The sequence below is a fragment of the Oreochromis aureus genome, linkage group 13 (genome assembly GCF_013358895.1).
Source record: "Oreochromis aureus strain Israel breed Guangdong linkage group 13, ZZ_aureus, whole genome shotgun sequence".
Classification (NCBI taxonomy): Eukaryota; Metazoa; Chordata; class Actinopteri; order Cichliformes; family Cichlidae; genus Oreochromis; species Oreochromis aureus.
Window position 1 is genome coordinate 29724165 of NC_052954.1, and position 12070 is coordinate 29736234.

Consider the following 12070-nt stretch of genomic DNA (forward strand, 5'->3'; position numbering starts at 1 on the left):
GGTGCAGCTACTGGAACTGAACCGTGCTCCCCCAATTCTTTGTGCTGTGGTGTATCGACCTCCGAAATCTGTTAAGGATTTTATTTTTCAGTTTGCTGAACTACTAGGGAGCCTGTTTTTACGCTACGACCGTGTTTTAATTGTTGGTGATTTTAATATACATGTCTGTTGTGAGGCAAGCACACTAACAAAGGATTTCCTTGCCCTTATTGACACTTTTAATCTTACGCAATGTGTAAGTGAACCGACGCATTTAAAAGGTCATTCGCTTGACCTAGTTTTGTCCTACGGTCTGGATATTTGTATAACGGATATCAAGGACTCAGGGATCTCTGATCATTCTGTGGTTTTGTTTAATGTTATATTACGACATATGGAGCTTAACTGCGAGGGTCCCTTACGCCAAATGCGCTCGATTAATTCTGAAACCATTACTAACTTCTCTACTCTTTTCGCCAACTCTGCGCTCCCCGACTCCGTCTGTCTTGTGGATTTATCGGCTGACGAGCTTACCAACCTTTTTAATTCCACATGTTCCTCTATTCTGGACACCGTGGCTCCACATAAGACTAAACGTAGTAAGTCGTCATGCCAACCCTGGCTGAATGAAACTACCCGTGCTCTCAGGTGCGAATGCCGTCGTGCTGAGAGGAAGTGTAAAAAGGATAAGCTCGTAGTGTCAGCGGAAATCCTTCATAATTGTTTGTCAAAATATCAGAAGACTGTCAAAGCTGCTAAATCTGCCTACTTATCAGGTCTTATTTTGACCAATTGTCACAAGCCCCAAGCGCTTTTTAAGATTTTTAACTCTGTGATTAATCCTCGTGCTACCGCACACAAGGAGGCTTCTCCGGCTCTTTGTGAAAGTTTTTAAGGTATTTTATTGAAAAATTACTACTTTAAGAGCCCGTTTTTATTGGTAGTTCCACATCAAGTTCCAGCTTCTAAATGCTCTGCTGTCTTTCAGCAGTTTGAGCCTGTGACTCTTTCTGATGTAAAGGAAATAATTGACCACTTAACAATCTCCAATTCCCACATGATATTCTCCCTGCCCGTATTTTTTAAGGAAGCGTTGAATACTATTGGGCCTTTTATTTTATTAATTTTGAATGCATCATTGTCTTGGGCTGCGTGCCGTCTGCCTTCAAGCATGCTGTTGTGCAACCCGTTATTAAGAAGACTAATCTTGACCCTAGTGTTCTTTCAAATTATAGACCGATTTCTAAGCTTCCCTTTATGTCAAAGATTCTGGAAAAAGTGGTCTATAAACAACTTCAGACCTTCTTAGACTCCAATGGTATTTCTGAAAAATTCCAGTCGGGCTTCAAGCCTCGACATAGTACTGAGACAGCTTTGCTAAGAGTTTTAATGATCTCCTTTTAACCACAGACTCAGGTTGCTCTATGGTTCTAGTCTTACTGGATTTGACGTCTGCGTTTGACACAGTAGATCATAACATTTTATTATCAAGGTTAGAGCAAATAGTTGGCCTTAAGGGCACAGCCTTATCATGGTTTAAATCTTATCTATCAGAGAGGTCATTCTCTATCACAATGAGGCAATACTCCTCCTCCTCTGCTCCTTTTCTCTGTGGTGTGCCCCAGGGGTCTGTTTTGGGCCCTATGCTATTCTCTCTGTACATGTTGCCCTTGGGATCTATTTTCCAAAGATATAATATTTCTTTCCATTGTTATGCCGATGACATTCAAATTTATTTCCCTTTGGTTTTGAATATCAGAGATCCATTGCATACATTGTTTAACTGTCTTCATGATGTGAGAACCTGGCTATCTCAAAACTCTCTAACCTTGAATGACAGAAAAACTGAAGTTATTGTCTTTGACAGCCATATTCCATTGAACCAACTAACTGTTACCCTTGGCCCACTTGCTAGCTACCTCTCCAACGTTGTAAGAGACCTTGGGGTACTCCTGGATAGCTCCTTCAAATTAGAGAAACAAGTATCTACTGTGGTTAAATCTAGCTTCTATCAGCTACGTCAAATTTCTAAAGCTAAGCCTTTCCTGTCCCCCAAGGACCTTGAAAAGCTTATTCATGCATTCATTACCTCTAGACTGGACTATTGTAACTCCCTCTATTTAGGCCTCCCTCACTCCTCTCTTCACCGGTTGCAATTAGTACAGAACGCTGCTGCACGCCTTTTATCAGGTGCCAGAATGCATGATCATATGACTCCAGTTTTAGCCAAGTTACACTGGCTTCCTGTGAAATTTCGCATTGATTTTAAAATTCTTTTATTCACTTATAAAATCTTAAATAACACTGCCCCTAGCTATTTAACAGAACTTCTTCATTTGTATAATCCTATAAAAGCACTAAGATCTTCTAACCAGATGCTTTTAATGCAACCTAAGTCTAGGTTGAAAACCAGAGGCGACCGTGCCTTTGCTATTGTAGCTCCTAGACTGTGGAACAACCTCCCTCTTGCCATTTGCTCTTCTGAGACTGTTCAGTCTTTTAAATCTCATTTAAAGACCCATCTTTTTACTCTGGCTTTGATGTAAGATAGTTTGATTATCATTTGGTTGGTTTCTATGTTTGTCTTGTCTTGCGTTGTATTTGTCTTATTTTATTTATTTATTTTCATAATTTGTGAAGCACTTTGATCAAAACTGTTGTTTTTAAATGTGCTATTGTCAATGGAAAATTGTACTTAGTAGTCAGTATAAGCTTTTAATGATATAAGTTTGCATATGATAGAATACTGTATGTTGACCTTTTGATGACTTAGACTGTTGTCCACTACAAGACTGTTTTATAAATTCTTTCTCACAGCGATAATAGCTGAACAAGCAGGAAGAGGAGAGCTGGACACTTTTATCTGACGCTCCCTAACAAGAAGAGAGGCCGCGTCTTTCTGTATCCCACAACACACACACACATACACCTGAACCACTCTTATCTTCACTCCCTATGCACTAACATTCCGGAACGGAATGTTCCAGTAAGATAGCCACATACTGTTGTATAGTCATTTTTCTGAGAAGAGCGAAAATACGCCGCCCTGTTGTGTGGGCACCAGTGACTATAAATGCACGAATAAAGAGGTACACTGTGTGACTCTCACTTGAGACGTTCACCCATGTACATGTGATTAAGTATTTTGTCTCACTGTGTTTCTGTTTGCCTTGGCAGACTTCTGTTTGGGATTTTCCCTTAACATTTCTTGGTCCTTCGAGCCGGATGGGACGGCCTATTTAAAGCAGCTCCCACAAGAGGCACCTCACCAGATCCCATCGGTGCGAGAAGCCCACGTTGAAGTCTGTCGACAGCTCACGCACTAGGTGCGTGATAAAGCCCAAGGACGTGAATTCGGGTCTTGGCCAACGTCTTATAAGTGGTCCGCACCGTCGGGGGCTGATCGGGTGCATCTGAAGAAACCAGCATTAAGGTAAGACAGATAACTTTGAGACAAAGAGGTTTGCGTGAAATCAAAAACGAAACCTAAAAGTTAAAGTAGCTTGTCCAGAGGGATTGAGAGCGCCCCTTAAGGGTTATTAAAGTAGCTTGTCCAGAAGGATTGAGAGCTCCCCTTAAGGGTTATTAAAGTAGCTTGTCCAGAAGGATTGAGAGCTCCCCTTAAGGGTTATTAAAGTAGCTTGTCCAGAGGGATTGAGAGCTCCCCGAAAGGGTTAAGGTAAAATAAATATTGAGCTTGTCCAGAGGGATTGAGAGCTCCCCGAAAGGGTAAAAGTAGGCTCGTCTTAACAGATTGGTAGCCTCCGGGGCAGCAGCGTAATTGTCTGTCTTTATTGTTCATTTTGTTGGTGGAATAAGTTGATTTTTACAGCACAATAAGAAGGCTGAACTATTCCACTAATTTGTTTACTGTTGGTCGCTGAAGTACTGGTGAACTGAGAGGAAGGTCGTGTTTCATCACGTAAAGGTGACACCACTTTCAAGAATAGCTTGAAAGTAGAAGGGCGTGTCAGCTACCTCTCTCTGTTCTCGTGCCAGTGAAGGCGCCGCAGGTGTGTGTGTATTACTAAGCGCTAAAAGAAGCATAAACTAATAATGGGTAATAAAACAACAAAACTCACTGCTGACGAGCAGTGGCTAGAAAAGAAATGTCCAGGCGCCGGACAAATTAGTGCATATAGATGGAGAAATCCAAAGAAAACTAAATGTCCCACGTGGGAGGGAAAATGTATAACTAAACTAGAAAGTGCATTTTCTGAAGAAACTGCAGTGTGAATGCTTGAATCTGAATGTATGCACTGAAATGAATTAATTGCTGAATTATAAGTCAAAAATGTTGAATGAGCTGGAAAATACAGAGTTTTTAACCTGAAAACAAAAGTGCAGAACTTTTGAAAGCTGATGTTCACACAGAAGAAGTTGGAAAATAGCTGAAAAGTTTTTAGATTAAAATTAGAAAAACCTAAGAAATGAGAAAAGAAAATTTAGAGTCAGAAAACATCTGAATGAATATTAAAAGTTCATATTCTTTGAATCACTGAATGACTAAAATGTGATCCCTCCACTTGGATCCACACAGTTTTAAAGGTTTACATCTCTGAGCTTTGAAAGACACGCTGTTGGAAAGAGAAGAACGATGGCGATGTTTTGATGGTAAAATGATGGCTGTAGAGCAAACACTGTGGACACAGCAGCAGTTGAAAGAGAAGTGTTTAAGATGAATCTTGGCACAGTGAGAGAGAGCTCGTTAGGCAGGCAGGTGTGAGCCTGGTTGCTATAGTGACTGCACCCAATGGCTCCATACACACGCACACAGACATGCACCTCACTTTTGCTGCTTAAAATGAACAGAAAAGTCAGCCCCAAACAAATCGCTCCCAAATGAAAAGTATAGGTCGTATTGACGAAATTCTTTGACCGTGAGCGGCAGCAATGTCTAGTCTACTGAATTCTCAGTTTTCATGCCTGTGGAGTTTATTATATGGACGTGGTGACAGTGTAAAGACAGCCTGCTCTTCTGATTTTCAAACGAACCTTCTGAGCCATTTTAACATTGGAGTCTATGGAGGAGTTGGAGGGAGGAGGCTGTGCATTGGTGACATTTATGAAAGAACCATAACACCTAGTACAATAGTAAACACATTGGATGAAAGAGGACAGCGATGGCTACGTTTTGAGGGTAAAATCATACCTGTAGAGCAAACACACATGACACAGCAGCAGTTTTAAAAAGATTTTAAGATTAATTTTTTGCTTCTCTCACTCTAGCAGTTGAGCTGTCTCACTCTAGCCCCAACATTCCGTCCCATACACACCCATTATAAACGCTGAAACGGCTGAAAAAAACATCATGAAACTTAAACTGGAACTGAAGAAAAGTATAACAGATATTGAAAAGATAAATACAAGTTGAATAGTTGAATGTCTTGTCTTCGTTTTAAAGTTTGAATGGTGGCTCTATGTCAAAGTATGTGAAAGTAGATACAGTTTAAAGAGGAGTAAGTTGAAGGAGAATTTGAAGGGTCTCCCCATTGAAATACATAGGAAAATTTTGTTGAAAAAAGTTGAATAAAATTAAAAATATAAATGTTAAAAATGAGAAAAATAGAAGCACACCATTCCAAAAGAAGAGGAATCTAATGGTGTTTGAATGGTTTTTCTAAGTTGAACGGTTTTGAAGGAGTTAGAGTCCAAAAAACGTACGGAATAGATAATAAGTGTGAAAAATAATAATAAAGATTTGAAGAACAATACTGTGAATGCTTTTACAAGCATTCACACTAATTATAAGAAACCCTCCAAGCAGAAATAAATACTGAAAAGGAAGCTAAAAAGAAAACAAAGCATACACAAGAGTTGTAATATTTTAAAGCATGGAAAGAGGAATGAAGTGGAATAAACAAAAGGTTAAATTAAGGTTAACTTAAACTAGAAAGTGCATTTTCTGAAGAAACTGCAGTGTGAATGCTTGAATCTGAATGTATGCACTGAAATGAATTAATTGCTGAATGAAATAAATACTGAATATTAAGCTAAAAATGCTGAATTAGCTGGAAAATACCGAATTTTTAACCTGAAAACAAAAGTGCAGAACTTTTGAAAGCTGATTTTCACACAGAAGAAGTTGGAAAATAGCTGAACATGTTTAAAATATAAATTAGAAAAAGATGAGTAATGACAAAAGAAAATTTAGTCAGAAAACCTCTGAATGAATAACAAAAGTTCATATTCTTCTAATTACTTAAAGAGTGGAATTATGTATTATAAATCTCTAATTCATAAAAAAATTATAAAAATAAATGTAAAAACAAATTTGTTGAATTGAACTGAAAAGATGAACAAACATGCTGGAGAAAATACAAACTTTAATATACAGCATAATGTTTTTCAGACATATACACGTGAATATCATGTTTAATGGTATTACAATTTGTTTTGTATATCATAGAAAATAACATAAAAATCTTAAGGCATATTGTACAGCTTTTTTCTGAAAAGGACTTAAATTAATTCAACAAATGTTTTTTTTTTTCGAAATAGAATAAAATCATTTTAAAAAGAGACGCGTTTGCAATGTTTTAAGGTGTTAATAATCTGATCCTGTCATGTGTCTGTTCAACTTTAGTTTTTGGCACAGACTCGATTCTTAAAGAACAAATTACCAAATAATAAACAAATAAAATTGAAATTAAAGTAGCTTTTTTTGTTAAACACTTCACAGGAGAATAAATAAAAATAACTAAATTAAATAACCAAATAAAAATAATAAGCAACATATGAAATACATGAAAATTCAACTTTTAAAACCACAATCCTGAACCTTTAAATAGTGTTTGTTTCGTAGAACATGGCTGAACAGCTGTTAATATTGGTCTACTGAATCTACTGATCTGTCTACACATCTTTTTATTACTCATTCTTTTTTATGTTTTAATGTAAACAGTGTCCACACAGTGGTAAAAGAGAACTGTATAGAGATTTTTGAGTGAACTCAAACGAAAGCCTAAGGTGGTGACACAGTTCAACACATACAAATAATCAAATGAACACATTAGTCCTTTTTGTGAACATGGATAAATAAGTATCATTAGTTTACAGCATTGTTCAGCCATGCCACTAAATGCTTTTTAACACTGTGTTTTAACCTGGGCTCAGACACGAAGTCCCAAATTTAGTTAGTCCCTGACTTTGAGTTGTGGTTATGACTAATTATTATACACAAGGCTTTATCTATCTGAACTCTAAGGACACAAATATGAAAAAAACCTATACTTACCAGCTGATACCCCACACTACACACTAGGTGTGCCATGTGACCTGAAACTTTGGTACAAACTCATCATAATTATTCTGTTAACACTGTTTCTTTAACACTGTTTGTGTTGCTGTTCAGCAGTTTAAAATGTTTTAGATTGGATTACATGGAACGAATTTGAGTTCTCTTGGGGTTTTTTTGTCTGTGTTTTGTTCTTAGCAGATTCTTTCTTTACATACTGTTGAATTACAGTTACCACATTTCTGGTCATATGACATCCTGAGTGCCCACTTAAAAAAATCCCCACAGTTAATTCAACATTAAAACAAAATAAAAATATGTTAAATAAATAAAGGTTTGCTCTGTGATGAAATATTAAATAAGCATACACTGTACAGAGCACTAACAATGAAAACAATCCTTTAGCCTGTCAGATCAGAGAGAGGCAGTCATTATGTCCATTTAAAACCTGTAATCAAAGAGCACAACATTTCTGTGAAACTATAAAGTCCCATATGATCCTCATCATGTCCAGTGACTTCAGAGTGGATCCTCCCTGTCATCCGGCCAGTGTTTGATGTGTGGCAAGCAGCACAGAAGCAGGATAGCTGAGGACTTTAAAAGAAGAGCAGAAAACAGGAACATATGTAGTTGTAAATGTAAATATCAGTGATACTTGTCTTGTCAAAGGGAATAAAATAATGAACTTACACACTCATTTAGGGAGGATCTTGACACTGCACAGAGGAGGCATAGTCAGTCTGACAATGATGGTGATCTGCAGGGATGTTTTCCTGCAGCAACATTCCTGCCGACTGGCCATATGATCCAGAGTAGTTGGTTTGTAATGAACAGAAAGGTGTATATGTTAGGTAGTGTGCACTTAGAGCTGGTCCTAAGAAACAAACACATCCTGTAATAAACTGAATACCTGTAGTAGTGCTGCTGCAAATATAAAGCCCTTCTATCATGTGTGGTTTCAAAGAAGATGTTTTGGAGGCTCGGTCACAGAAACTGTGCAGTCTGTTCAGTCCTGAGTGTCTCAGCTCTGAAGGGGATGGATCACAGAGGGAAACCCCTGAGTACAGATATTAAAATACACTCAAAATAACACTCCTAAGGTCAAGTGAAAACACAATTTAAACACTTTACAAAGAATTAATACATGTTTTCATGAAAATAATGTCATTAACCCTTTTTGTTGTGAGTAAATCTCACCGACTGCTTGTGGGACAAGCTAGAAGGAGGACTTATCACAGAATCTCTCCTGTGCTCCAGATGTGAAGTCTCATGCTCTGATCGTACGGCGAAGATGGTGATGATGAAGCCTCTCTGATCTGTGGCATTACAGTTTCTGGCTGCTATGTGCTTCACACTGTTGGATTTTACATGTGAAGCTTGGAGAAGACACAGGAGGACTGTGTCTCTCTTAACAAAAAAAAAAAAAAAAAAAAACCTAACAACCTCCCACCGTACCCCCATTTCAACTCCCACCTACCCACTCCACTCAACTCCCCAGCCTCACACCACCCAATGTCTATACAAATGTAGGGTATCAACTGGTAACAAAAAGCAAGTTTAACATATGTAGTGCATATGTAACACTGCTGAAACATTTCTGGCCAGAAATGTGCATTTATCATCCCAGACCCAGACCCACCCTGATAAATGCACTGGCTGAAACATGATAAAAGCTCATAAAAATGTATGTTTCATTGAAAGATTTGTCCAAAAATATAATGATATACTTTTGAAAAAGTTTAAAGATTATAACAAACTGAAATCAATAACATTTTTGTAAATATTATTTCAAAATAGAGGCACAGATAAACTGGCTTAACTGTCATTATTGCTGTAATTAGATTTCTATTTTTATTTATTTTTATTTATTTTTATTTTTTGTAAAGCAACCTTTAGTCTGTGTTGTTCTCTCAGAAACAATGAAGAAGCTGTTGAATATTTATTTGCTGTGTGGGCAATCCTCTGGTCCACCCTCCCTCCCTCCCAGCCACAGTGAGACTGGGGCAGCCTGGCAGGATTTTGAAGCCTGGCTGCAGAGAGGATATGCCTACACTGTTTGTTTTAAACTGCTATATTTGATTTTTCTGACATTCATAGATTTCTGATTTTTAGATTTTCTGTAATACATAAAATTGTCATCTTTTACTGATATCATTACTTAATTCATTTAATTGTATTTTATGTAGACAATTCAAACATTATATTGCAATGCAGGGCGCTTTTTCTTAAGTCAACTTTTAAATATCGCTCTACTTTCTTAAGTCATTCAAAAATATAGAAATTACTTACTGCAGTCAAAGATCTAGATCATGAATCATCACAGGACAATACACAGTATACAGGGTCATGGTAACTATAGTAGGTCTTCATGACTCCAGAATGGAGACATCGCTCTGGCTGAGAAATGAAAATGAGGTCAAGCAGTGTGTTCTTCTCTGTGGTAGGGGCAGTGATGACCTGTGCATATCCCCTAGACTCAAACAGCTCCAGGATTGGTTTGTTTGCACTGGATAAAACATTCTCATTAAAATCACCACACACTATGATGGGATGACAGTCCATGATCTCTAATGAGTCTAATAGGCTTACCAGGTTTTTCAGGAATGGCCTCAGAGTGTAGTCTGGAGGTCTGTACACAACTGCAATCAGAGCACTGACTGGTGCTTCAACCTTTAAAGCCAGAAATTCAAGGTCAGTTACATTATGGATGTACTGTTTTCATGCACTTGAATGTCACTCTTCACATAAACAGCAACTCCACCACCACTTCTGTTTGCCATCTGGGGAAAGTTTGTGTAGGACAGGTGTCTGTTGCGTTTGAACAAATTGTAATTTTCCAAGTGGAGACTCTCTGCGACAAAAAAGAGCCCCGCAGGTGTGTTTCTGTTAGGCACAAAACATCTGCTAGACACAATTCATGGTGACTCTTGATGTCATTAATGTGAGCTGGCAGTCCCTCTGTATTATGATGAACAATGGTGAAAACCTCTGACCTGCTCAGTGTTTGTCTCACATGTAGAAGAGGCATCATGTCATCAAGGCTGGCTTGTCTCATGTTCTCAAGCGCTGCAGTGATTTCTGGATTGGTGAATATTTTTTCTCCTCCATATCAAGAAGATACAGTCCACTGAGAGACGTCACTCTACTGACAGCTACGTAGGCCATGCCGGGCTCAAAAATGCTCTTAAGAGAGACAACAGCTGATGTGGTTGTCATACCCTGTACCTTATGTATTGTACATGCAAAGGCCAGCTTCACTGGGAACTGTCTTCGTACCACTCCTTTCTGCTTCAGATTCTCCTCTGCTCTCTCAATGTACACCATGTCGTCTGCTGGTGTTCGGTTATTCTTTCCAGATGTCTCATTATCCATTTTAAGTCCAAGCTTGATGATGTGTTGGTCGTTTTCAGAGTAAACTGCTCTAAGTAGTTTTCCAAAAGCTCCATTAACCAAACCATTTTGTATGTCAATGTTTCTGGTGAGCATGACACGAGCTCCTTCTGCAACTTTCAGTGTGTCTGGTAACTCGTTTTACCTCCTTTCAATGGTCTGTCTTGAAGTGCCATTCTGCCAGTTCTAGGATCCTTTCTATAATCATCTGCATGGATGTCAATGATATGAGTATGGAGCAGACCCAGTGTTGCAGAGTTGTGTGCATCCACTTCTTTATTAGTTGCAAAAATGTGCAACGCATCAGTCGGACAAAGGGCTGGTTCAGTTATGGCCTGTGACAACAAATTTCTATCTGCTTCGCAAAAGCTCATCCAACTTTCCTTTCACACGGATTCTGTTCAGCATCTCAGCAAAGACAACATCATCTTTCTGACGCATAATCTCAGTCAGAGTGATCATCTGAAAATGCTCCCGCCACAGGTCGATCTCAGACGGGTCGTGCACACAGAGAGGTTTAGACTGTCGCACTGGGGTAGCTGATAGAAGTCTCCAACAGCAATGACTGACATGCCTCCAAAGGGTCTCCGAGTCCCTTTGATCTGTTTGAGTCTTGCATCTACATATGCAAAGAGATGTCTTGACACCATAGACACTTCGTCAATGATGATTATTTCAGCATTCAAAAGTTCTGATCTGACTTCATCCAGCTGATTGCCAAGTCCCTGAATGGGAGGTTTTAAGCTTCTAGGGAGCTTGAGAAGAGAATGCAGTGTTGTTCCAGAAATGTTAAAAGCTGCAGTCCCAGTGAAAGCAGTTAACAGGACAGTGGGTTTTGATATATCAACGTCGTCTGCATATCTGGGCACTTTGCTCAGTATCTTAGATGCTTCTGAGTAGATGCATTTGATAAGATGTGATTTTCCTGTTCCAGCACCACCATTAATATAAAAGAAAAACTGCTCCGGTTTAGAGCACAGACTCTTTTAATGCACCAGTCTCTAACTGCATAAAATATGCAGGCTTGCTTCTTATTCAGATTCTGAAACATCTGACGTAACAATGTGGGATCAATAGCAGGGGTTCCCTGATGGCTCTGACTTCTGTTGAAGCATCAGCCTGACGGCTGTAGTCGGGCACATCTTCCTGTTCATTTTCATTGTCTCGCTCTCTTTCTTGTTCAACAAGTGGCAACCTTACGAGATCTGATTCAGGTGCCAGATTACACCATTCGTCAGTCACACCTCTGTTCTGCTCATATTCCTCAACAGCGCTCTCGATCTCCTCACTGTTTTTCTCATATTTTTCTCTGTTTCTTTTGACAATGTGTTGCACGTACTCAAGACGGTCAGTACCTGGTAGCTGTACACAGCCAGCACCATAGAAAGCCTGATAGGTTGGCAACGATGGTGTTTTCAGTTCATGGTCTGAACGATGAGGAAGGTACAGTTTAAGCAGTCTTCC